Raw genomic sequence first — 25549 nt, 5'->3', positions numbered from 1 at the left:
ACCACATTGTTATGTGATATATCTTCTTTCCCCTGTAGCACAGAGATAAATATGATGAAGGCAGTAGAGTTTTTATTTGAGCATGCTCAGTTGAAATACATATTTATATACTGTTGAGTTATATACTATGTATTAGACTTTGAAATATTATATGATTATCATCTGATGTTTCATTCCTTACCTTTTCTGTTCTTCAATACAGTATTTCAAGTTTTTTTTATTGTGTATATAGTTAGTAATTTATGAATAAATCTTGGTAATAATTCATATTATCCTGAAAATATATCTAAGTAGGATGGTTTACAAATTATTACAAATATTTAAGAAACTATTATGAAATAAATGTATACAGTAGTACAGATTACTAGAGAATGGAAAAATATCCTAGGAAATTGAATCTCTTCTTTACAGACAAAAGAACAAGATAAGCATATATATTGAAACATCAAAATAATAATAACCCTAACAAGTACCTAAGTCTCATCAGGGTACATTTGATAAATAAATAGAGCAATAAACATTTAATAAAGGACTAACTTAGAAAATGCATGGCCATGTTTTCAGGCCCAAGCAAGAATGGAAATTGCCATTTAGGAGATATAACAATGTTATTTCTCTTTCAGGGTAAAAGAGGTTGATATTGCTCTGTACAGGATATTATTTTGAAAAACTAATTAATCACATCAGTTTTGTGTGATTCAAAGAATAGTCTGAGAGATTAAATATGGGTCTCTTACCTTGGATTCCATCAAATATCTCGAACTCATCTAGACAGCTAGAAATAATGCAAAGAGGGAGGGGAAGGAGAGAAAAAGAAGACCCAGAAGTCCTGAAAACAATTAGAGCAATTATGGTTGCTATTCATGAAATTTAAATATTAGAAAATGTGCCCACAGTAAAGACATTGTCTACTGTACTTTCACTAGGATAATATAAGTCCATTTTCTCACTTTATTTTTCTCTGTTGTTTTGTTTTGTTTAAACTTATGAAGATGTTTAATTAGGTTGTTACCAATTTAGAATAGTTAGTTTGTGAGCATACATCCTATTTGTCAGTAGAACTGATATCTTGGGTAGCCCTGGAACTTAAAATCTGCCACCCCACAGTATTCTTTGATCAGCCTTGTGCTGCTCTGTAATCTCATTATTTCTCCTCCAGTTTAAAGACATTACCATCCTGGTGTGAGGGCTTGTTCAAGCTACTTCTTCTTGAAGTGTTTTGGGATTTCAACCTTGCTGATACCAACTTTTATAGAGGTGGCAATGACAAATATCTGGTGTGTTCTACCCAGAGGAACTTGGCTGATGGCAAGAGATCCAAGCTCAAGTAGCAAACCACTGCCCAGCTGCTTCAGAAAAACTATTGCCTTGCCCCTGTGGCACCAGGTGAAGATGATCAGTAAGGTCCCAGGAGTTATACTGTCACGAAGCCCTCTCTCATACTGACCCAAGGGGTTTTGCCATTGCTCAGCAACTTCTGAGGCATGTCTTCAGTAGGATAATGCCAAGGCATTTTTTGAAGCTTCACTATTTGGGCACCACCATTCTTGATGCCACCAACTGGTTTTATGACAGTAGTGAGGACCTTTTCCTTTTTCTTATTCTTTTGGATTTGCAGCTAAGTATTCCCTTTTATACAAGGCTTTTCTGGGATACATAGTATCTGTCAATTCCTCTAACCAGGCCAGGGTTTTGGCTGCAATGGGTTTTTTTTTCCTTGGGCTTTTTAAACATCCAGTCACCCTTTTGGGCTTTATTAGACTGCCTGGGGCACTAGCTGCAATATCAACGCTGCCATCCTTTTTGTTTGCATGTTTGTTCTTTTTTTGTGCAAGGCTTCTTGGCTTTTCACCCTTGAACTTACAAGACAGGAAAGAGAAATAAGGTCTGTCTTTGCAGTATATAAGCCAAGAAGTATGTGTTTCTTGATATTGGCCAGAAGGAAAAGTCCTTCCCAACTTTTGATTCTTTTCATTCTATGGAGTACTTCACTACTGGTACTCTCTTCTTGTTCTTTATTTATTAAATTTTGTTTCAGTGTACAGAAATCAAAATTACTTTTATGCCACTTTGTTGGTTTATATATCCAAATTACATGGTTTTGACCCATTAATTTACATGGAATGGTTTCAAGTTTACATGTACACAAAAATAGAAATGCAAGGATTCACCATGCAGAATTGATTCAGAATTGTAGAGAAAAAGAGTGAAATTATCCATTAAGCAGAATGCTATAACTTTTTTTTTCAAAAACATAAAGGAACATCAAATAACAAGAGAGTAGGAAAATGGGGTTAATCTAAAATAGAATTTTCAGAAATATTCACAACTTGTGCCATCTTGTATGCTTATATTTTAATATAAATAAAACATATATTATATTTATTTAGACTGGATATGCATGCATATAAATTGCTAAATTGTGTACATATTTGAATGCAGGACTGACCAGAAAATGAAAATATTAATAGACATGTAAATATGGCTTAGGTTATTAACTCATATGCTACCAGTATTATAAGAACACATCTTACTAATTCCCAATTGCCATCTCTTCTCTCGTTCTGAGAATTATATATCAGACCAGCTTTTGAAGATTATATAATTGAATCCTCTTTCCTATCTTTTTGTGTCTTCTTTTATCTTAATATTTTGATTTAATGACATATTAAATGTGTATATTGTATGGCTTGGTAAACAGCAGTTAATTCTCTCAACAGGATATTTTATTTTTGACTACTTTAATTTGTTTGGCTCATCTTGTCATTGTTCATCTCCACTGACTGACCCCTTCTGTTGTGCACAAATTTTCCTCAGAGATTAAAACTTTCCATCATGCAGGAAGTTCCTTAGGCAGGAAGACAAACAAGTCCAAATAGATGCAAGAAGTCCAGGAAACTGACCAGATACATTAGGACCCTTCCTTGAGAGAATAAGCAAATAAAGGTAATTCTCCCACACACATGGAAGAGGCTGAGCTGCAAGATAGACCTGAACTAGAGCAGATGCCTAGAATAAGGAGGAAACAAGCTGAAAGCCTGGAAGAAATTTAGACTAGAGTCACATAGAAAGGAGACATTCCAAACTGTTGAGCTTCCTGTAGACTGTGCAGTGTGCTCCAAGTTCCTAGGTTTGTTGCCTATTACTCATGATAGATGGACTTTAGATATGCAGCTGTCTTAGTGTCAGATGTGCTCCTGTAAATAACCTCTCACCCATACTCCTCAGTAATCCCTTTACAACTCATCAGTTCACCAATGTATACTTTGGCTATATCCGTACTTTGTAGTGACCTCTCTATTTGGGATGAGGAGACATGTATGCTGCTTCTCTCAAAGAAATGTTTTGTCACACAGCATAATTGACATTTGAATAGGGACCAAGCAGAAGCAATTATTAGTTGGGGAGGAATGACTACATAGTTCTAGTACATTGAGGCATGTAACCGAAGCTGGGAGGTCTGAGCCAGAAGCAACCACAGAGGAAATTCCAAAACTATTTTTCTTAACTGTATGGTCTCTCTTTGTATGTATTTGTGCTATGACAGTGGTTACATGGGTTTTGCTGTGGGAAGTGAGACATAACAGCACATCTGAGCCATCAAGACTAGAAGTTTCTGTGGTAGGAATCCCAGGACAGTCCAGGTGTCACCATCTACACAGTATGTCATGGAATGCCTGCTTGATGAGTGTGGTCCACCACATGAATATGAAGATGCCATAAAAATGAAAGGTTTAGAGAAAGTTTTGCAGTCTTTAAAATTATTGCAAGGGGGTTGAGATTGCCCAAAAGCAGTGTCAGAAATTGGCTGGCCTCTATTTTGTGTAGTAAGAAATGTGTTTGCATGTGAGAAGGCTGCTGAGCAGGATTTGTATGTGTAAACGAGGAATTACAAGAAAGGGAGATGTGGATGGATGGCTTGCATTATCTGGGTTAACCTCTGATTTGGCAAGCACATTAGACGCATTTGACAATGAGATGGAGGTGTTGGCTTGCTGCTTCTAAAGGATTGTCAGGGGTTGGGCAGAAGAATTAAAAGTACAAATCAAATATAAGCTCAATACCCATTTTTGGAATCCATGGAAAGATCCAGAAAGTGAGAATAAGAGATCAGTATTAGCTCAGGACCCCTAATACCATGTTCTCATCACAATGGAAATTGAATTGGTCCAGAGGAACAGAGTGCAGCAAAGAACTGACAAGAGGCAGGAGATAGAGGACAAGGAATAAGGAGAAGGGAACAAGGGAGAGAGGACAGAGATATTTGTCTGAAGGAAAAAGGACTGCCTCTAGATAGAAAGCACATAGATGTGGCACATAGGAAAATGGCAGTTTATATTATAAAGGTACAAAGTGAAACCCCTGTGTTAGGATGAAGTGTTTAATTTTATTTGGGCATATTAAGTAAGTGAATTGATGAGGGCTTTTGATTGTTTAACTTCCATACTTTGATCACTGGACCTTGGCATGCAGGCTCAAGAGAGGAAGTGGATGTATAAGGAAACAGACCTTGGCGTCTAGTTTTAGGAATAAAATCTATTTTTTTCAGGATGGAAGATACAGAAGAGAAGGGCAAAGTCTTCCAGAGACATGGTATCAATGCTCAAGCTGGCCTGAGTCCCTGCAGTGAGGAGAAGAACGTGGTAAAAGCAATAGAATTTACCTTGAAGCTCCAATCCTCCATTGAAAAAAAGTAAAAAGGAAAAATCTATAAATAAGCAAGCAGATTTGGGGCATTAACAATGGTTCAGTGTAAGAAACTATAGTAACCACAGGAAATTCACTGCCTGTGCTGTTGGATTTACAATAACTTTTCAACAAACAGTGGAATAGCCTGTCTCATCATAGCTTGTAAGCCATGGGATATGAGAATGTGCTGGATCAGTTTGACTTCAATAGCGACAGGAAAACTGAGTGATTTAACTTTCCATCTCTCCTTAAGGCAAAGGCTGAATAACCGGAGCAAGTTTGAGGAAATCAGTGCTTGACAGACAGGCTTATCAAAGCCATTGGAAAAACTTGGTTATCTCCATCTGAAGTCTCCATAAATATCAGGAGCTTCAAGATAGTAAAAGAGGGATAGATGCTATTTAAGGAATTAGGAATAAGAGAAGCTCAGTGTGAATGCTGTTCACTGGTCCAGATAAAATTGTTCAGAAAGGAGTTAAAGAAAATACATCCAGCAGGGATCTCAAGGCTGGTATGGTTCTTTAGTGGATTTGCTGAGTCCACGGATGGGGTAAGATCTTTGTAAAGTAGGAAAGGTTTGGCAGATCTCAGTGACTTAGGCCATCATGTAATGAGAGAGCATATAGTGAGAAAGCAGCCTAGTGGAGATAGTAAAAGGATAAAGCTGAGAAAGATTTTTCTCTGCATTGCAAGACAACAAATGTGGCAAGATTTGTGTCAACCTGTAGTTCCTAAGGGGAAGAAATGATAGCAACCCATTGATGTGCTAAGGCGGTCAGAAAGGCTTCAAAGCCTGATGAGAATTTCACAAAAGGCAGTCATAATAGAAAATTTCAAGTAAAGATGATCAAACTTGTCTCAGGAGTAATTATTCCCCCAGAATAGAGAAGGTACATTTCACTCCAGCAAAGGGCCACACTAGGGGTAGAGATGGTCTACCCAGTCAGGAATTCCTTCAACATAGATGTATGGTGAACGTAAGGGCTACAGCAAGAGCTATATCCATGATACCAACCTGTATCCACTCTAATCCAGGGATCCAGGGTGAGTGCAGCCGGGGAAATTAGTGCCACATTCACCTTTGGCCCTGAGTAGGTCAAAGCAGATTAAGTCAGCCCCACTGAATTTATCAGGCGTGGGGACATGTAGAGAGGCTTCTTGGAAGACCTCCAGGCTATGGAAACATAATGACTTATAGTGAGGGAGTGAAGGTTACAGAGAGCGATATAACTCAGTGCCTCTTATGCTGGCTTTTTTCCCAACCATGATATGTGGAGGAAGCAAATGATGAAAATACTTGTAAACTATTCCTGCTGTAGTAGGCCTTGCTTATGCTTGACCTTACTATCTTCTTAGTTGTCCATTGCTGGGATCACCTAATACCTGATGAGCATAGATGAAAACTGACTTTCACAGTGCTTCAAGATTGTCTTTGTAACCTCACTATGTGTTACATGGTAGTGCTTCAGTTTATTACCTTGTCCTGTCTATCCTCTGGAAAAATGTTTGGATATACAGACATAATTCTGATTTCTGGGTGTTATACATATTTGGAGAGCTATTAAATAACTATACTGGTGAATCTAAAGGAATTAGGATGAAAGATCAGTTCGCACAAATTACAAGGACCAGGCAAAGCTGTAAAATTTTTGCTACATTTTGGCCTGGTATGATGAATATGCTTCCCAATAATAGTATTGAAAAAAAAAACTACAACAGCTTGTTCTTGTAATGTGAAGGAACTTCAGGCATTCTTGGGATGCTTAGGCTATTGGCTGATTTTCATACCCCATCTTGTCTGAGCTGTCTGTTCTCTGTGTAACTTGTCAGATTGGGACAGAAAGACTCAAGATGTTTCAGAGCAGGCTAAGGTCCTTGTAGCATAGGTTAACTATCTATGTGTCCCACTACCCCAGTGTCTGCTCTTGTTGGAAGTCACAGAGCATTCATATGTTTATCGCTTGTGGCTATAGCAGCAGCAACTTCAGCAAACAGTTTCAATAGGGTTTTAGTCTCAGTCATGGAACAGTAGAAATTCATTACACACAGCAATACAAAAGTAACTCTGGGAAGTATATAGTGTTCCAACTTGTTGAAACAATAGCTGGTTTCTCTCAGTGACTATAAAAATAGATTACATAATAAAGGACTGGATTGAAGGCCCCCTAGCCAATGTTCTTTTTGTGTAGCACAGAATAAAACTCTACAAAGGTGTTATGCATACTTACCATAATGAGGTGTTGTATCTATGTGCCCCATGTAGGCTGTCCTAAAACCAGTATCTTTTAAAGCCACAGAGAATCCTCCAATAATTGAGCTAAAATCTAAGTCAGATAAAGTACTGGAAATAATACCTGGTATACAGATGGTACTAGTAGATATATCTAACAAGAATGCATAGCTGTACAAATATTAAAACCAAAACCAAAACCAAGAGATAGAGTATGACAAAGAATGGAAAAGGCCCAAAGGAATGGGGATATTTGCCCTGGAAAATATTTGCCTGTGTAAAGTGGGGAGACAAATGTGGCTTAAAGGGAAAAATAGAGGAGGAGCTATTTAATTTTACTTAGGCATGTTAATTAGAATACTCAAAAGGGGGCTTTTGATTGCTAGATTTTAATAACTTGACAGCTGGATCTTAGTGGTCAGTCTCAAGGGAAAGAAGTGGCCAAATAAGGGAATAGACATTAGTGGCTGTCTTTAAGTAATCTAACAGTTTAACAAGGAAGAGGGAATAGGGGGAAGGGCAAGGCCTGCCATATCAAAGTTTACCACACAATGCCCTGCTAGATCCCCTTCAGGGAGCTCACATTTGGTATTATAAATAAGTGCAAAATCTGTGTGACAGGGAAGGTAATAGGTATCAATAAGGAGACAACTTCTATTGTTTTACTTAATGTGTGTGACACCTGCCATACTGTCTTCTAAACATTTTGATTTTTCCCATGTTATCTTTACCCATAATGACAGTGGTGCTCCTTCATAAGTGACTAATATAGTGGCATTGTGGTTTATGTATTAGCCATAAGTATACCTATACTGACCCCCTAAAGTATAAAAAGCTTGAGGAATCCCTAAAATTGATCAACTTCACTCGGACTATTGAACATGTTGAAGAGTCCTTCGCCTGAGATGGCTGAGTTAGTCACAGCCAGAATGACTCCATGGCAGGCTGCCCACTAAGTCTATTTCTGTTTCTCAGAACTGAAAAAGTCAAAAAAAAAAAAAAAAAAAAAAAAGAAAGAAAGAAAGAAAGAAAGAAAGAAAGAAAGAAAGAAAGAAAGAAAGAAAGAAAGTTAGTTCCAGGGCAAACAGCAAACCACACTTATGGATGATTAATCATGAAGCTGCCCCTACCATCTAGCCTGGGCCAGCCTCACAAGCACCCAAATAGGATCTATAGAAGGTGACTCCCATACCTAGCTTGAGCCAAGTATCAGCAAAAGCTGACCAAATGCCTGAGTCTTAAACAATTACAAAGGCACCCAGTCTCTTGGATATAGAGTAAATAAATCAAAGGAAAGAAAGGTAAAAAAAAAAAAAAATCACCCAGTCTTACCCTAACTGACCCTTCTAAGTTGACACCTCATTCTTCCATCCTGATATATAGTAGATCCCTGCTGCATGCAGACTTTCTGCAGAATCAACAGACTTTGTTGTTGCTTACCATTTAAATCTGGGATATCATTCTTCACAAATAATAGATCCTTACAGTTGGTGGCTCATCTGGGATATAATCCAAATAGTTGGAATTGAGTTGTTTGTTTGTTTTGTTTTGTTTTAGTTTGTTGTTTGTTTGTTTTTTTAACTTTGGGTTGGTAAGTCCAGGTGCTCAGGTGTCTATAAACTTGTCTGTCTGCTTCTGTTTCAGGTTTAATCAGGAGGCCAAGAGACACAAAGTTCACATGTGTGTTGTCACACAGCCAGGTGCTACAGAGGATGATCCTGAACCTCATTTAGGAAAATTAACTAGTTGTCATCTAATTTCTGAATCAGCTGTGGGCCTGTGGGCCTTCTATGTGCAACAAAGGAGCCCATTTGAAACAGTCTATGTGTTTTGCTTTTGTTTTCCCAGGAACATCATTCTGTGTCTGTATTCTGTTTGTGGTTTTTGTCTTCTTGTTCAAGTGTTTCTTTGATTCCTAAGATGAGACAGGTGCAGAGCACACTACTAAGGTTAGTCCTGAACCATTTTAAGGACTTCTGTGGAGTTGCAGAATACTGAGGTTCGGTTGTTTGTTCCAGAAAACTACCCATCTTTCACAGGAATGTATAAGCCACTTATAAAGTAGGATGTCCAGAAGAGGGAACTTTGCATCTCCTCACAATCTCCAAGATGAACCTTATCATCTAGGAGGCCAAGGGCCATCCCGACCAGATGTCACATAACAGTACATCGTAAAGAACCCCCCTGTTTGGCTGAAAGCCTCTTTGTCATTGGCCTCAAAGCTCCTAATCCTCTCTCTTTGCTTCCACCCTCTGCCCCCAGTAGAATTTTAGTCCACCTCCTTATATTCCTGCTCTTCCCTCCACTGCCCCAATTCAACCAGCACAGGCAGAGGAAGGAGCAGCCCCTAAGTCCCCTGATTTTCCTGATTCTACTTGGAGTTCACTTCACTGTCCAGAGGGCCAAATCTACCATGACTTTAACTTTCCTAGCTGTAGGAACCCCAGATATACAAAGGAGACAGTTCATGAAATATGGACCATTTTCTAGTAATGATCATTACCATTAGAAGTTGCAAAACCCCGTTTTCAGGAAGATCTTCAGGGCTTTAAGGTTTTTAGATTCAGTCATGCTAACTCACCAGCCTATCTGTGATGACTGTCAGCAGAGTGCTCCAGGTCCTCTTCAGGACAGAGGAAAGAGAGAATTGTTAGAGCTGCCTGGAATTTGCTTCCTGGAGCATATAGACTACCCACCCAAGTCCAGGTTGATATTGATGCAGCCTTCCCCTTGGCTTAACTTAAAAGACTGTAACACTGGTGGAGGTAAGGAGAGGTTCCAGATCTACCACCAAATTTTGATGAGGGATTTTTGATAAGCTACAAGATAGCCCATAAATATATCTAAGGTAAGGTAGGTGATTCAGGGAAAGAATGAAAGCCCCAGAAAATACCAAAGGGAGACTTTTTTGACATCTATAGGAGGCCACACAAGACCTACGACAGAAGCAGAGACAGCTGAGCTAATGAGTGTCTGCTAAGAAGACCCAGCTTTGTCAACTTGAGGTCACCAACCTAGGATATCTACTCAGAGGGGAACAATACAAGTCACACACCTGTAAACAGACCAACCTCAGCATCGTGGTCCTATCTACCTGAAGACAAGTATAGGAATTTGGGGGATTTTCTGGGATTTGGAGACTCTAGGTGCCAGAATTTAGTAAAATAGCCCAGCCACTCTGTGAAGCCACACTAGAACAGAAAGTCAAACAAGAATGGACCCCTGAAATGGACATGACTTTAAAAATATTTAAGAAGCCTTGCTAGAAGCCCTGGATCTGGCCTTCCTGGATATTCACAAACATTTTCTCCTGTATGTGAATGAAAGAAAGGATAGCAAAAGAAGTACTCACCCTATATTTGGGCACATGAAAGAGACCAATGGCTTATTTATCTAAGAACATGTACCTGGTGGGCCAAGGATGGCCAGACTGCTTCTACATCATAACTGCCACTGCCCTACTGGTTAAGGTCACTGACAAGATATCCATGGGACAGGAACTTGTAATCACCACCACTCTTGCTGTTAAAGGGACCCTCAAGAATCTAACCAGCTGATGGATATCCAATGCTGGACTGGTGCACTTCCAGGCTTTACTTTTGAATTCCTTTCATATAAGATGTACCTATCATCTGCCCTAAAACCCACTATCCTACTTCCTGACTTGTCCTCAGATATACAGCAAGATTACTCTATCTTTTTGGGGTATGCTGAGAACATCAGGCTGGATTTGACTGATATACTCTGGCCAGATAGAAAGTAGCATCTTCTTCACAGATGGGAGCATCTTCATCCAGAATGGAACTAGATACACAGGGACCTTTGTGATAGACTTGGACTCTGTTGTTTGGACAACTACTCTCAAACCAGAAACATCAGCCCAAAAGGCCAAGTTTACAGTTATAACTCAGGTTTTGAAGTTGGCAGAGCAGACTATAGTCAACATATATGAGATATGTCTTTGCTCATAACCATGGGTCCATATATCAAGAGAGAGGATTATTGACTGCTGAAGGAAAAGCCATTAAAAATAAGGGAGAAATACTTGCTTTGCTCGAGGTATTCTGGCTTCTTCTCAAAGTGGCCATAATCTACTGCCTTAGTCATCTAAGGCCATCAAAAATAAGGGAAAAATACTTGCTTTGCTGGAGGCATTATGGCTTCCAAAGTGGCCATAATGAATGGCCTTTTGCACCAAAAAGGGACATCAGAAATAGCTCAAGGGAACAGATTAGATGATAAAACAGCAAAATAGACTACTCAAGCATCACCACCATCATTCTAGTAGCTTTACTACCACACAGTGATCCCAGCCATCACTGAATGTACTGCAGAGAACAAAATGGATCAGGGCAAAGGTCAAGGCATTTATAGGTGAAATAGATCACTACAGTCTGCAGAGGGCTGCACAGTTATATCTGCGGAGTTCACTAAACAATCCACTCATCAGATTTACCAAGCTTCACATCTGGGTCATTGAAATCTATAGCAGCTTTTGTGAGCAGCCAGATAGAGAATACTTAATATGCACCATGCCTGCCTAGGTGCTACCATGCTCCCCCCTTGATGACAATGGACTGAACCTCTGAACCTGTAAGCCAGCCCGAATTAAATGTTGTCCTTTATAAGAGTTGCTTTGTTCATGGTGTCTCTTCACACCAATAGAAACCCTAACTAAGACAGAAGTTGGTACCAGGGACTAGGGTATTGCTATGATAGATCCAACCATGCTTTTGTTTGGAAGAATGTGGATTTTGGGACTTTGGATTTGGTAAGCTGTGGGATGCTCTAAATGGGGCTAAATGGGCTACCTTAGTAGGACTATGGAAGACTTTGTTGCTGAGAGTAATTTGAACTATTTAGTCCAAGCCCAAGAGTTATCCAAGAATTTCAGTATGTAGCATAGTGACTACTTTTATGGTATTTTGGTGAAGAATGTTGCTGCTTTTTGCCCTTGTGTGAAGAGACTACCTGAGGCTAAGGTAAAGAGCATTTTGAACAAGCATAGCAAGCTTAGAAGTGAAGATTTTTAAAACATATAGTTTGAGTATTAAAGGGGCACCAGGAAGTAAAATGGAACTGAATCCTGTGTTCTAGGAGATAGCAGATTAAAGAAATGGGATTTTGGGGCAAGATCCTACCAAGCTAAATTTAGATCCAGGCATAGTGATACACACATTTAATCTCAGGAAATAAAGGCAAACAGATCTCTGAGTTGAAGGCCATCCTGGGACAGAGCAAGTTCGAGGTTAAAAAAAGCTCAAGTTCAGGCAAGGTGGTACACACCTATAATCTCAGGAAGCAGGCATGCAGATCTCTGAGTTCAAAGTCTGGCTACAAAGCAAGATTCAGGACAGCCAAGTTGAGACAATGAAGGAGTAAGTACGATTGATAATATAATAGCAGAACAGGGCTGTGTTCAAACTTCTGCAAGCAGCAGAACTCACTAGTTTCAGCCATGTGTCTCTGGGTTTAGAATAAAAAATAGAAGAGAATACTGGGACAATTGATGCTGGTTAGCTGCAACTACGAAATTAAAGTTGATTAAGGAGAGACCAGCATCACTGAGAAGAAATCTGGAAATTATCTTCTGAAAGTACAAAAAGCTGTGTTCCAGAGATAGCCAAGGCTGTATCATGTGCTGCAGCTGTATTTGGTAATGTATAAGAGTCACCTAGGTGGTATTGGTTTTGAAAGCAAGAAGGGGTCATGAAGAGCAACTTGAGGCTTGGCACTGTGAGAGGCTATAGAAGGCTATTGCTGAGTGTATAGCCTCAGTTCTATTTTATGGCCCAGGACTGTAGGTGTCATGCAAATATTTTAAGGTTTGGCACATGAAGAAACCCTATGAGAGGCTATTGGTAAAACCTCCTTGCAGCAGAAGGTCCAGTGGCATGGAGGTGGGGGTAGGGTGGGGGACATCCTCCTGGAGAAGGTGAAAGGGAGAGGAGATATGGGTTGTGGAACAGGCAGAGACTGGACTAGGAGGGGGATAAAGTCTGGACTGTGAAAAAAAAAGAATAAATAATATAAATAAATAAATTTTAAAAAGACAAACAAATACAATTATATGTTAAGGATCTTGACCAAAACTAATAGCAAGGGTGAGTAAAATAAATAAATTACTAGAAAAATACTTTTGATAAGCTTAATTGGAATTGATGTTATACTAGAAGGTATTATTTTAAGATAGCTAAATTAATTTATTAAATAGATTTTACCTGTAAAGAAAAGTAAAAGAAAAGAAAAATATGATATCAATTATCACTGTAACAGGCTAAGATGGCAAGTCAATAAGGCCACTACTTCCAGCAGTAACTTACGTTTCTTAGGTTCCAATTAACCCTTTGGATGATGAGTGGGAACACGGGGAAATGAACTAATGAATCAATAATTTGATTTAGATACAAATCAGAAGGCATGGTGGGATTGGAAGACGGAGTTAGCCAGAGCTAGGTTGACTCTGTGACAGACCACAAACTGGCAGTTTGGGATACTAGGCCTAACTTTCTGCTTCCCAGATCTGGAAAAGTTCAAACAAGTCAAATCCAGGAAAAACCACCCCTCACAGGAAGCCAATCAGGAGAATCTATCAGCTAACATCCCTGAAATCCCCCAGAGTCTTAACCAATCACAAATGCACCCAGGCCCTTGGATATAAAGTCAACAAATCAAGGAAGAGAAGGGTAAAAGTCACCTACTCCTATCCTAACAGGCTTTAAATTGGCTCAGCAAATTCCATACCTCTGTCTCCCATCCTGATGTTTGGTAGACCCTTGCCTGCTGGTTTTCTCTAGAATTAACAGTCATTGCTTTTGCATATTATTTTAGCCAGGGTTATCATTCTTTGTGAATCACGAATCCTTTCACTTAGATGGAGGTTGCTGAGCTATCAAGTAGACGCTCAGATAAGCTTTGCTGCAAAGAAAACTCTCTGAGAGCAGACCAGATGCCTGGAATTAGCAAAAACAAGCTGATCTGTTTTGAAGAGGCACATGGAAAAGGCACTGTCCAACCTGTTGAACGGCCTACAAAATGCAATGTGTTCTATGTTCCCAGTTGTGTGAACTGTCACCCATGCTGGGGTGGACTATGATGATGCAGCTTTCTTTAGCCATTCCTGCTCTTGTAAGTAAACCCTCACCCATATTCCTATAAGTAAACCCAGGAAAAATCATTGGTTCATTGACTGAACTTTTGACTTTGGTTGTATCTGTACTTGGTTTGTCAAGGGTCACTATCTGGGATGAGTAGTCACGTGTGTTGTGTCTCACTAGGAAAACTTTGTCACACATCACCTTTTTATTGAGAAACTGGCAAGTCCAGCAAAAGCTAAAGGGCTTGTCCAGTACAGCTTTAATATTTAATATTTAATATTTGTTAAATTGCTCTAAAATTTTGCTTCACAGTTAACACTAATGTTTCCTCCTCCAATACTAAAATATGAAATTTATTCTCTTTTTTAAAGTAATTTATCTTAATACAGTCTGTTTCTGAACAATAGGCTGACTAAACATTTAGTGTATGACGTGTTCACTATGTATATATTTGTTTCCCCAGCTTCAGCACCTAAACTTATACATTATGTTACCATCACCTGCATTTTGTCAGTTTGTTTCAGTACACTGAAGTAGATGTGTAAAACATATGCATATGAATTTGTATGTGTGTCTACATGTGCTATGAAATTAAAGAAGTACTGTCAGTATTGTAAAAACTTAATTTCTTATGGTTAAATAAAAACTAAATCAAATAATGTATAGACTAACAAATAAGAAACATGCTATGACAGAAAAACCTGACGATGTGCCAATCTCCAAACTCCAAATTCATGCTTTTCTAAATCAATACATTGACTTGTATAAAAAAAAAAATAGTGTAGTAAATAGTTACTTGTTTTTTTTGTTTTTGTTTTTTTTTTTTTAATTAAGATGTAGTTAAAATAAGTGGATGTTATTTTGGTAAAGAAAATGTCTTCCTATTTCTTTTATTCATTGTCTCTATAACACTGTAAGCCAGCAGACAACAGAACTTGAAGCATGATGGGAAAATGAGGGGAATTACAATGGCCTCTAGAGCTCATGCTTGGTGTTTTTAAATGTGTAATTAAAAAGATGTTTCTGAAAGAATGGGCTTCAGTATTTTTGTGATGTTCATATAATTCTTTATTGTTTCTGATTTTAATTTTCGTTTCTTAGTAACACTAAAGTTTCTACAAAAATATAACATCCCCTCTCTCTCTCTCACTCTCTGTCTCTCTGTCTCTGTCTATCTCTGCCTCCATATATGTCTCTGTCTCTGTCTCTCTCTCTCTCTCTCTCTCTCTCTCTATATATATATATATATATATATATATATATATATCTTTTATAGCTATGGTTATACTGAAACTCATAACATTTTTAAAGATAATATTGCACTTATGACAGTCTTCCTCTTTCAGTGTTTCAAATGCTAAAGTTATAGGTAAAAGAGACATTAGGGTTATTTATTACTTGTTACAAAAATCTTTGCTTATCATATATAATTTTCATATTTAGTTTGTTGAGCATCTTTTTTTAACTGGATTTTCCTGTATCCAAAAGCTTCAATGATTTTTTTCATATTACACATCTCTTTTGCATCCTTAGATTACTATCTGTAAATTTTATTATTATTTTACATACTAGAAGAAAGAAATCAGATCCATATCTGAAACCCTGCACAAAACTCAAATCAAAATGAATCAAATTTCTCAATGTAAAGGCAGATACACTAAATCTGATATAAGGGAAAATGGCAAATAGCCTCGAACTCACTGGCACAGGAGACAACTTCCTGAACAGGACACCAGGAGCTTAGGCACTGAGACAAACTTTTGTGGAATTTCTTAAGATTAGCAAACCTTATACGTAATATACAGAGCCTAAAAGGAGATGGTCTTGTTTTGAATCAAGTCATTTTTTTTGTTTCAATGACTGGTAGGCATCTTACAAAAACAATATGAAATAGCTGGCAAGTATATAACAAAATGGCCACAAATATGCTGGGGGATGGTGGGAGATCATGACAATAGACAGAAACTAGAAGCAATTTAGATGTCCCTCACCTGAAGAATGGATAAAAATAAATATGGTACATTTATGTGCTGGCTTGTTTGGCACAGGGAGTAGTACTATTGGAGTAGGTGTGGCCTGGTTGAAGGAAGTATGTCACTGTAGGGTTGGTCTTTGAGATCTTCTTTCTAGTTACCTGAGGATTCCTGGATACAATGTGATCATGATATAGAACTCTCAGCTCCTCTAGTGCCATGCCTGCCTGGATGTTGCCATGATTCCCATCTTGATTGAGTTGCCTAGGTCATGGTGTTTCTTCATTGCAATGGAAACCTTAACTAAAACAAGTTGGCGCTAGGAACTGGGGTACTGCTGTGATAGGCCTGACCATGTTTTTTTTTTCTAGAAAAATATGGATTTGGGGACTTTGGATATAGAAATCTGTAGAACACTTTAAGTATGGCTTAATGGGCCATCGTAATAAGAATATGGATGACATTCGTGTTGAGGGTGATTTGAACTCTGTGGGCTAAGCTTAAAAGGCCTCAGATGAGAAGAATGTTAGTATGTTGCCTAGAGGTGTGTTTCTGATATTTGATGAAGAATATGGCTGCTTTTTGTCCTTGTCTGAAGAGCCTGCCTAATGGTCAGATGAAGAGAGTTAAATTAATTGCATTGACAAAAGAAGTCTCAAAACAATCCAATTTAGGCTCTGTGCTGTGGTTTAGTCTCATGAAGAGAGTTTTGATGAAGCATAGAAAGCTTAAAAAGAAAAAAAATCAAAACGTGTGATTCAAGTAATAAAAGGGCACCAGGAATTGCAGTAGAGAGAGAAAAATATTAAGAGGATGGTGACGTGCCAAGATCCCACACAGCAAATCTTATTGTTTATGCATTTGCTGTTGAACCAGGAATAGTTATATATAAGCATATTTTATCTGGTTATTGCTTTAAGTTTGATATTTAATCTGAAATGAACTACAGTCTAGAAATGGAGGACACAGGCTTTTGATGCACATCATGAGAAATAGAGACATGAAAAGGTTAGGTCCAGGCATGATAGTACATGCCTTTAAACCCATGAGCCAGAGGGAAGATATTCCTGAGTTCAAGGCCAGGGTTATACAAGGCAAATTCCAAGTAGAGAAAAGCTTAGCATCAAGCATCATGATGCACCTCTTTAATCCCCTCATTCAGAAGACAGAACCATGAAGATCTCTGAGTTCTAGATCCCTCTATAGAGGATGTTTTAGGACAGCCAAGCTTAGGCACTGAAGGAGTTGGAAAACAGAAAGGCAATGATAATATAAGAGAATAAGAGGCCTATGTTCCATTCCCCAGCAAGCAGAAGTCAGCTGCTTCAGGCAAGTAGCTCTGGCTTCAGAGGAACTACTTGGACAATTGAAGCTGGTTATCTAGAGCTAAGAAGTTAGCCATGATTAAGAAGAAAACAGCATCATGGAGGTGAAATCTTCTGGTGAGTGTTATCTGAGAGCACCTAGAAGCGATGTTTCAGAGAGAGTCAAGGATGTACCTCATGCTGCAGTTGGACTTGGGAATGGGTAAGGATCACCCATACGGTGCTGCTTTTGAAGGCATCAAGGGTCATAGAGAGCAACTGAGGCTTTGTGATGTAAAAGGCCAGGGAAGGCCATTGGGGAAAGTGAAGTTTCAGTTGTAGTGGATGACCCAGGACTGAAGGTGTCATACAAAGAAGTTGAGGCATTGCATCATAAAGGAAGTTGAGGTATTGCATCATAAAGGGAGCCTATGAAAATCTAGTGGTAAAGCCTAGTTGCAGTGAGATACCCCAGATGTTTGAGAATCCACTACTATGGGATGACCACTAAGAAAAGTAACAGCAGTGGAGTGGAGCCAACCAGAGACTAGAGTGCTACAGAGTACAGAGCTGTAGATCTGACCCAAGCCCATTGGAGGAGCCCAGAAGATCACACGTGGATCCCAGATATTGGAACAAGAAGTAGTAACATTGATGTTGCCTTGGAGACACCAAGATATTTGGAGATATGTGATCTGCTTTTTTATTTTTATTTTATAGGGGATTACAGTTAAGTAATTATATGAATCTCAGAAGAGATTTTTGGACTTAGACTTTTAACATTATTGGAACTTTTTTTTTTTTTGAGACAGGAACTCTTATAAATTATGCTTCTTTTGAAATTGGACTAAATATATTTTACATTATGGTATGTCTAGGTATGGCCCCATAGACTCACATGCTTGAACAAGCCTATGGAGGGACAGGGTGTACAATGTGGTGGTTTGAATATGCATGGTTCAGGGAGTGGCACTGTTAGGAGGTTTGGTCTTATTAGAGTAAGTTTAGTCTTGCTAGAGGAAGTATGTCACTGTGAAGGTGGGCTTTGAGAGCTTCCTCCTTTCTGCCTCAGCATGCCAGTCTTCTCCTGCATGCAGTGTGATCAGGATATATAACTCAGTTCTTCCAGCCCATGCCTGCCTGGATGCTGCCATACTTACCAACTTGATGATAATGGGTTGAGCTTCAGAACCTATAAGCCAGACTCATTTAAATATTGTCCTTTATAAGAGTTACCTTGGTCATGGTGTTTCTTCACATCAATGGAAACCTTAAATAAGACAATTTACACAACATAATATTGCTCAGCAATTAAAAACAACATAATGAAATTTGCAGACAAATGGATGGAACTAGAAAAGAATGAGGGAATCTCTGACAAGAGAAACTCAGAAATCTATGAAGGTGACCCTAGCTAAGACTTCTAGCAATAAGGAATATGGAATATGCAATGGATACCTCCATTAGTCAGCTAAGACTTCCAATGGAAATATAAAGATACCAAACAAGTCATAAAATCTTTGATCTACAAGGTTTTCTGCCTATAAGAGGTGTAGGGATAAAATGAGGAAATGGCCAACCAATGATTGGCCTAATTTGAGTTCCATGCAATGTGAGAGAGCCCATCCATAAGTCTAGTAATAACCTTATGTTATACTTGCAGACAGTTGGTCTAAGAGCCATCTGAGTAGTTTCACACAGTAGCTGATGAAAACAGATACAGATATCCACAGCCAAACATTAGGCAGAACTTGGGGAATATTGTCAAAAAAGGGGAGGAATGATTGAAAAGCCAGGAAGGTCAAGGACATCCCTTAAAAACTTACAGAATCAACCTACCAACCACAGAACATGTATGAGATGGACCTAGTCTCCCTTATACATATGTAACAGATATATAGCTTGGTTCACATGTGGAACTGCCAAGGACAAACCTCAGTATGGAGAGGCATTCAGAGAGAAGAAGTGCCTGGGAGCCCCAAAAAGAGCAACTAGAAGTCAAATAGTGGATCCAAGTTGACAACTTGTGTTCTACTTGATAAAGCTTTTCCAATCTGCTTCTATCTACATTCTGCTTTCTCTCTGGAGATTTATCCGTCATATCTTGCTCGCTTATGAGTGTGTGCGTTTGTGTGTGCATGTGTATGTATGTGTGTATGTATGTGTGTATATTTCTCTGTCTATGTCTGTTCTCCAGTTCTCTTTTACCCTAAGAAATTCTCTGGATAGCTCATCTCCTACAAAATACAGGTCCAGTCTTTTATTTTACATATGAATTCAGTCATTTACTCCAGTTTTCCTTTAGATTATCTCATGAATCAGCATCCCATGTCACCAACTTTTTGATTCTTAGGAGATAGTAAGCATACATTTTTTTCTTAGCCTTGCAAAAGAACATAGATCTATCTGCCTTTGTTATGTACAGACAATAAGCTAGTTGGGTAGAGCTCTGCCCAGAAAATTACCATTTATACCACACCAGGGCCTAAACTTGCTGGGTCCCAGACTGACTTTGAACTCAGAAATTTACCTGCCTTGTGTCTTTCTGACAAGCTGGCTCATAGTAACCCATATTCCTTTATTCATGAGGCCCCTCAAAATTCATGTGACATCCCTGTATTTTGAGTAATTATGAAATTATATATATGTATATGTATATATATATATATATATATATATATATATATATATATATATATATGTGTGTGTGTGTGTGTGTGTGTGTGTGTGTGTATACATATACATATATATTGAACTCATGTATTTAGAGATCTTTTCCATAGCCTTATGGGCTGCCCTGAAGTTCCCAGTGTTTGTCATTTTTGCTGAGATAATAGCCATACCTTCAAATCCTGTACTGTGCTGTTTCTAATTTTCATGGAGTCATTATTGTTAACAAGGAGGACACTCCTCAGAGGAATGTGAAAATATGTACGATATTATACAAAAAAGGCTTACATCCATATCAGCCATCAATAATCATGGAGACTCATACTAGCACCCCGTCACAGGGGCAGGAACCATGTCATTCTCTCCCCATGTTGGCTGTTCTGGGCTTGACATGTGCTCAATAACAGCAGGAGCAGTGGCTATCTGTCTCTAACTTTATTTTCTGCCTTTGGATGTCTTTTTCCTAACTAGACAGCTTTGTCTTGCCTCAGCAGAAGAAAAATGCATATTGTCTTACAATTAGTTGATATCACAAGTCAGGGTGATATCCTGGGGAAGTGAGAAAAAGGGATTGGGAAGAGAGTATCAAAGGGATGCTCTAATCAGGATGTGATGTAAATAATTAATGAAGAAAGGTATTTTATGATATATTTCATATAACTTAATAAGATGTATACTTTGTTGGATTATTTATATAAACATTAATATTCTGAAGGTAAGTTAAACTCCTATATACCTAACTCATATACTTACTGCCTATACTTTTTAAAACTGAAAAATACTACTTTTAAATATTAGTAAATTACAAGGGAGTGTATTTCTTAGATGGTCATTATTACTACATTTCATGTTATATAAAAAGCATGATATGAGTGGGCTCAAAAACTCTCATTTAATATGTGAGGGAACTCAGCATAAAAATACAAACTAATGTATTCAAATATACTCAATAAATGGCTGATATGGAATAATTGGATTATAAGAGAACTATGTGTATATATATATACACATATGTATGTATATATATATATATATATATATCATTAAAATGACATTTTAAAGTGATACAAGAAATTGTTCATATCTATTCATTGAAAAATACTGAAATTGTGGAAAATATTATGTTTTCCAATGAAGACTAAAATAATTAACAAATGTTTCCAAATTCTAATTTATCTGTATGTAAATACATTCATTGGGGGTAAATGCAATATATTTAAAAAATATTTACAAAATAGAAGCATGTTAATGGGTGCCTACAATTTTAAGTATTTTACACAATACTAGACATTCTCTTTAATATCAATGTCTCCTTGACATTACGTAATTTCTGATAAGATGAGAATTTCAAAGATCAATGTCTAACCTTATGAAATATGCAAATACTAATCTAGAAATATAATGAATTCTTCAACCCCATACACTCAGTAATATTATGCATTTTTACAATTAATATTTTCTGCAATAAGAGAAGCATAAAGGTTCCATGCCCAAATTTGAACTTGGTGTCAAGAATTATCTTCATAAATTAAGAGTCCTTAAAAAGGTATTAATATAAATTGTAGATGCCGTATAAACTTCAAATTATTAGTGGAGAAGAACAGGTACAAGTCATGTTTGCAAGCTGATTTTTGAAACACATTTTATTATATTGGTTATGCTTGTTTGAAATTAAAAAATAACAAACAAATAAACCCAAAAAACAAAGTATATTGTTTTCAAAACACTTAAATTCATTGTTTTACTTAGAGGCTTTTCTTCTCCTTATTCTCTAATTTCTGATTTCATATCTAAAGAATCACTTTTCCTTTACTGAGGAAACAGGATTAAAGATAAAATCCCTGAAAACAGAAGAAAATTGTATTAATATAATTTTAATTTATATTAGTTATTTTGTTTACATTTCAAATGTTATCTCCTTTCCTCATTTCCCCTCTTTAAAACCCCTATTCCATCCAACCTGTCACATGCATCTATGAGGGTGCTCCCCTGCCAACCTACACATACCCAATTCACCACCCTAGCATTCCCCTATGCTGGGGCATCAAGCCTACACTGGACCAAGGATTTCCTCTCTTATTGATGCCAGATAAGTCTACCCTATACTACATATGCAGCTGGAGCCATGGTTCCTCTGTGTATTCTTTGGTTGGTAGTTTAGTACCTGAGAGCTCTGGCGGTGGGGGTCTGGTTGGTTGATAATGTTCTTCCTGTGTGATTGCAAATGCATTCAACTCCTTTAGTCCTTCCCTAACTCCACCATTGTGGTCCCTGTGCTCAGTCAAATGGTTGGCTGCAAGCATCCTCATCTGTATCAGTAAGGCACTGGCAGAGGCTACCGGGAGACAGCTATATCAGGCTCCTGTTAGCAAGCACTTCTTGGCATCAGCAGTAGTGATTGAGTTTGGTGGCTGCATATGGGATGAATTCCTAGCTCTGGCAATCTCTGGATGACTTTTCCTTCAGTCTCTGCTGCATTCTTTTTCCCTGTACCTCCTTTAGACAGGAGCAATTCTGGGTTAAATTTTTTGAGAAGGGTATGTGAGGCCATCCCTCAAATAGGGGCCTTGCCTAACCTCTCCAGATGGTGTCTACCCGTTCTATCTCCCCTTTGTCAGGTATTTCAGGTATTGTAATCTCCTTGTTTCCTGGGACCTGCCTGCTTTCTGGGCATTTGGGAATTTCTGTTGGATATTCCCACTTCCCATCCCCCATCAATTCCCTGACCCTCTGTATACCTCCACTATCTCCTCACACACCTGATTCTGCCCCCTTTTTTCCTTTTTGCTGCCTTTCTTCCTCCAAAGTCCCTCCCACCCTCTACCTCCAATGATTATTTTGTCCCCTCTTCTATGTAGGACTGAAGCATCCACTCTTTGGTCTTCCTTCTCCTTGAGCTTCATATGGTTTGTAAGTTGTATCATCAGGATTCTGAGTGCTTTTCCTAATCTCCACTTATCAGTGAGTACATAACATCTGTGTTCTTTTGTGACTGGGTTACCTCACTCATGATGATATTTCCTAGTTTCATCCATTTGCCTGTGAATTACATGAAGTCACTGTTTTTAATGGCTGAGTAGTACTCCAGTGTGTAAATGTAGCACATTTTCTGTACCCATTCTTCTGTTGAGGGATACCTGGGCTGTTTCCAGCTTCTGGCTCTTATAAATATGTCTGCTATGAACATAGTGGAGCATGTGTTTGTGTTGGCTCTTTTGACAGGATCACCAGCAGGCTCGCAGCTGCAACCGCTCGTGCCTCTCGGTCTGCCATGTTGTTATCCCTTGCTATCATGGTATCTCTCTTCTTTTGACTAGGACAGTGGATGATGTTTACCTTGTCAGGGTTGTGGAGGCCCTCAGTAGAGCCAGTATTTCCTCTTTTTTCTTAACTTTTTTCCTCCAGACGTCAATAGAGTCCTCTGTTGATATATGGCCCCATGGATGTAGGCTGTGGCAAAGGGGTACCGTTGTCCATGTATATGTTGAGTCTTTTTCCTTTTCTTAATTCCAAGGCCTTAGTGAGGGTGATCAGTTCTACCTTTTGGGCCGACGTGTCCTCTGGCAGGTCCTGTGTCCAAATAACTTGGTGTCCTTCTACCATGGCTGCTCCAGCATGTCTCTTCCCTTCTTTTAGATAGCTGCTCCTGTCTACACCCTCTAGTGGCTGGTCTGTCAGATCTTTACACCACCCATGAGCCTTGGCAAGAACTTGCTGACAGTCATGGACAGGGGACTCTAAGTCTGGGTTTAGGAACAGGGTAGCTGAGTTCAGACTTGCCGAGGGGAGGTGGGCAAAAGTGACTATCAGTGTTGAGCAACAGAGTCTGGTAATGAGTCATGCGGGACCAACACTGCGACAGCTGGTACTGTATCTTGCTTCTTTGACAGGTAGGCCACTGGCCTCTTCCAAGGACCCAGCTACGGTGTTTGCACCACTTTTGCTGTCCCTTTACTCTCAGCCATGAACTGGTGGAAGGGCTTAGTCATGAGGGGGGTCCTTCTTCTCCTTCTTCAGGCATTCTCTCACTCAGTGTCCTTTTTCTTTACAGTAAACACATTGATTTTCAGCCAAAGTCTTTCTGTGGTTGCCTGGTATTGTCTTAATAGGCTCTCTAGTGTCCCTGACTACAGTGGCCAGTATTTTATTCAAGTTTCTCTCTGGTCTCTTATTCCTTTTTAATTCCTGGCTTCCTGTTCCTTCTGTGTATCATTCCCAAGTGCTAGCATTATCAGCATGTGCCACCTTGCCAGGCTCTAGTCTTTATTATTCACCCCTCTTTGCTCCTGTTTTCCTGACTGTAATCTAGATCTCATACAATGTTTTCTCTCTGTGTCTCTATCCCTTTTTTCCCCCTCCTTGTCTTTGCTTCCTTTGGATGTTATCCTATTATCACGTCCCCATCCTGTCACCCACCCTCCCCCATAGCTCGCCTCTGCCCTGGTTTATCCTTCTGTCTCACTGCGCATCTCTGATTCTGACTCTGGTCTCTGTCTTTGTCAGCCTGTCCATGTGTCTCACCACTTGAGATTTGTCCTTCTGCCCATCATGCTTCCTATTGCTATATAGCAACCCTTCCTCTTGCCTGCCTCTCCCATCTCAGACCTCTCTCTAATCCCCTTCATCTCTCCTCACTGTTTTTTTTTTTTTTTTTATATTTGGAAAATAATTTCTTTTATTTATTTATTTATTTATTTATTTATTTATTTATATTGTTATTTTCTTTACTTACATTTCAAATGCTATCCTGAAAGTTCCCTATACCTCACCCCACCCCTGCTCCCCTAACCACCCACTCCCACTACTTGGCCCTGGCCTTCCCCTCTGCTGGGTCATACAAAGTTTGCAAGACCAAGTCTCCTCACTGTTAATCTCTGCATTTGCCACTGTCATCCATGTCTCCTGAGTCTTCTGAAGCTTTGCTTTTCCTTACCCTTGAGATTTCTTTGCCTAGATTCTCTATGGGTTTAATCTTTCTCTCTTCTTTCCAAACTTTGATCTGTACACGTCTTCCTGTCTTCCTCATCCTCTTTGTCTTTCATTTCTTAGCTCACTTCTTAGCAACACTTTCCTTCCCTTCTTCCTTCCTCCTTTCCTTCCTTCCTTCCTTCCTCCTCCTCTGTACTTTCTTACCAACCTGCACAACTCTCTTACTGACTTGTCCTGTCTTTCCTTCTAATTTCTGTAATTTTCTTTTACCTTGGTCAGACTGGTGGAGCACTTCCCAGCCCCATTAGAGCCTGGCGATAGACTTTCAAGTTCTCCTTACCTTCAATAAACCCAGTGTCCATGTCAATAGGCAGATGAGAGGGCCTCTCATCTGCGTCTAGGACATTTTTCTTAACCTCTAAGAGAATTCACTGCCATTCCTCTCATTCGGGCACCACCAGGCCTCAAGGCCGGCAAACTTTGGCAGCTCTGTGCGGTCCTCCTGTCAGCAGCGGCACTGGGGCCATCTCACCCTTCAGCACCATGGCTGCAAGCGCCTCGCTCTGCCTTGTTCCACCTCTCTGCCTCCATCATGGCACAGCCCAGAAGTGAGCACTAGGGAGATGGGAATGGGGATGGGGCAGCTCAAGGAGGCAC

At 39.1% G+C, this 25549-nt stretch overlaps 1 pseudogene; it reads right to left on the bottom strand.

Moving 5' to 3' along the window:
- Positions 1-1086: 1086 nt before the first annotated feature.
- Positions 1087-25254, bottom strand: LOC110335083 (annotated as a pseudogene).
- Between the last annotated feature and the right edge of the window lie 295 nt (positions 25255-25549).

The sequence above is a fragment of the Mus pahari genome, chromosome 17 (assembly GCF_900095145.1).
Source record: "Mus pahari chromosome 17, PAHARI_EIJ_v1.1, whole genome shotgun sequence".
Classification (NCBI taxonomy): Eukaryota; Metazoa; Chordata; class Mammalia; order Rodentia; family Muridae; genus Mus; species Mus pahari.
This window is presented reverse-complemented; position numbering and strand designations above follow the sequence as displayed.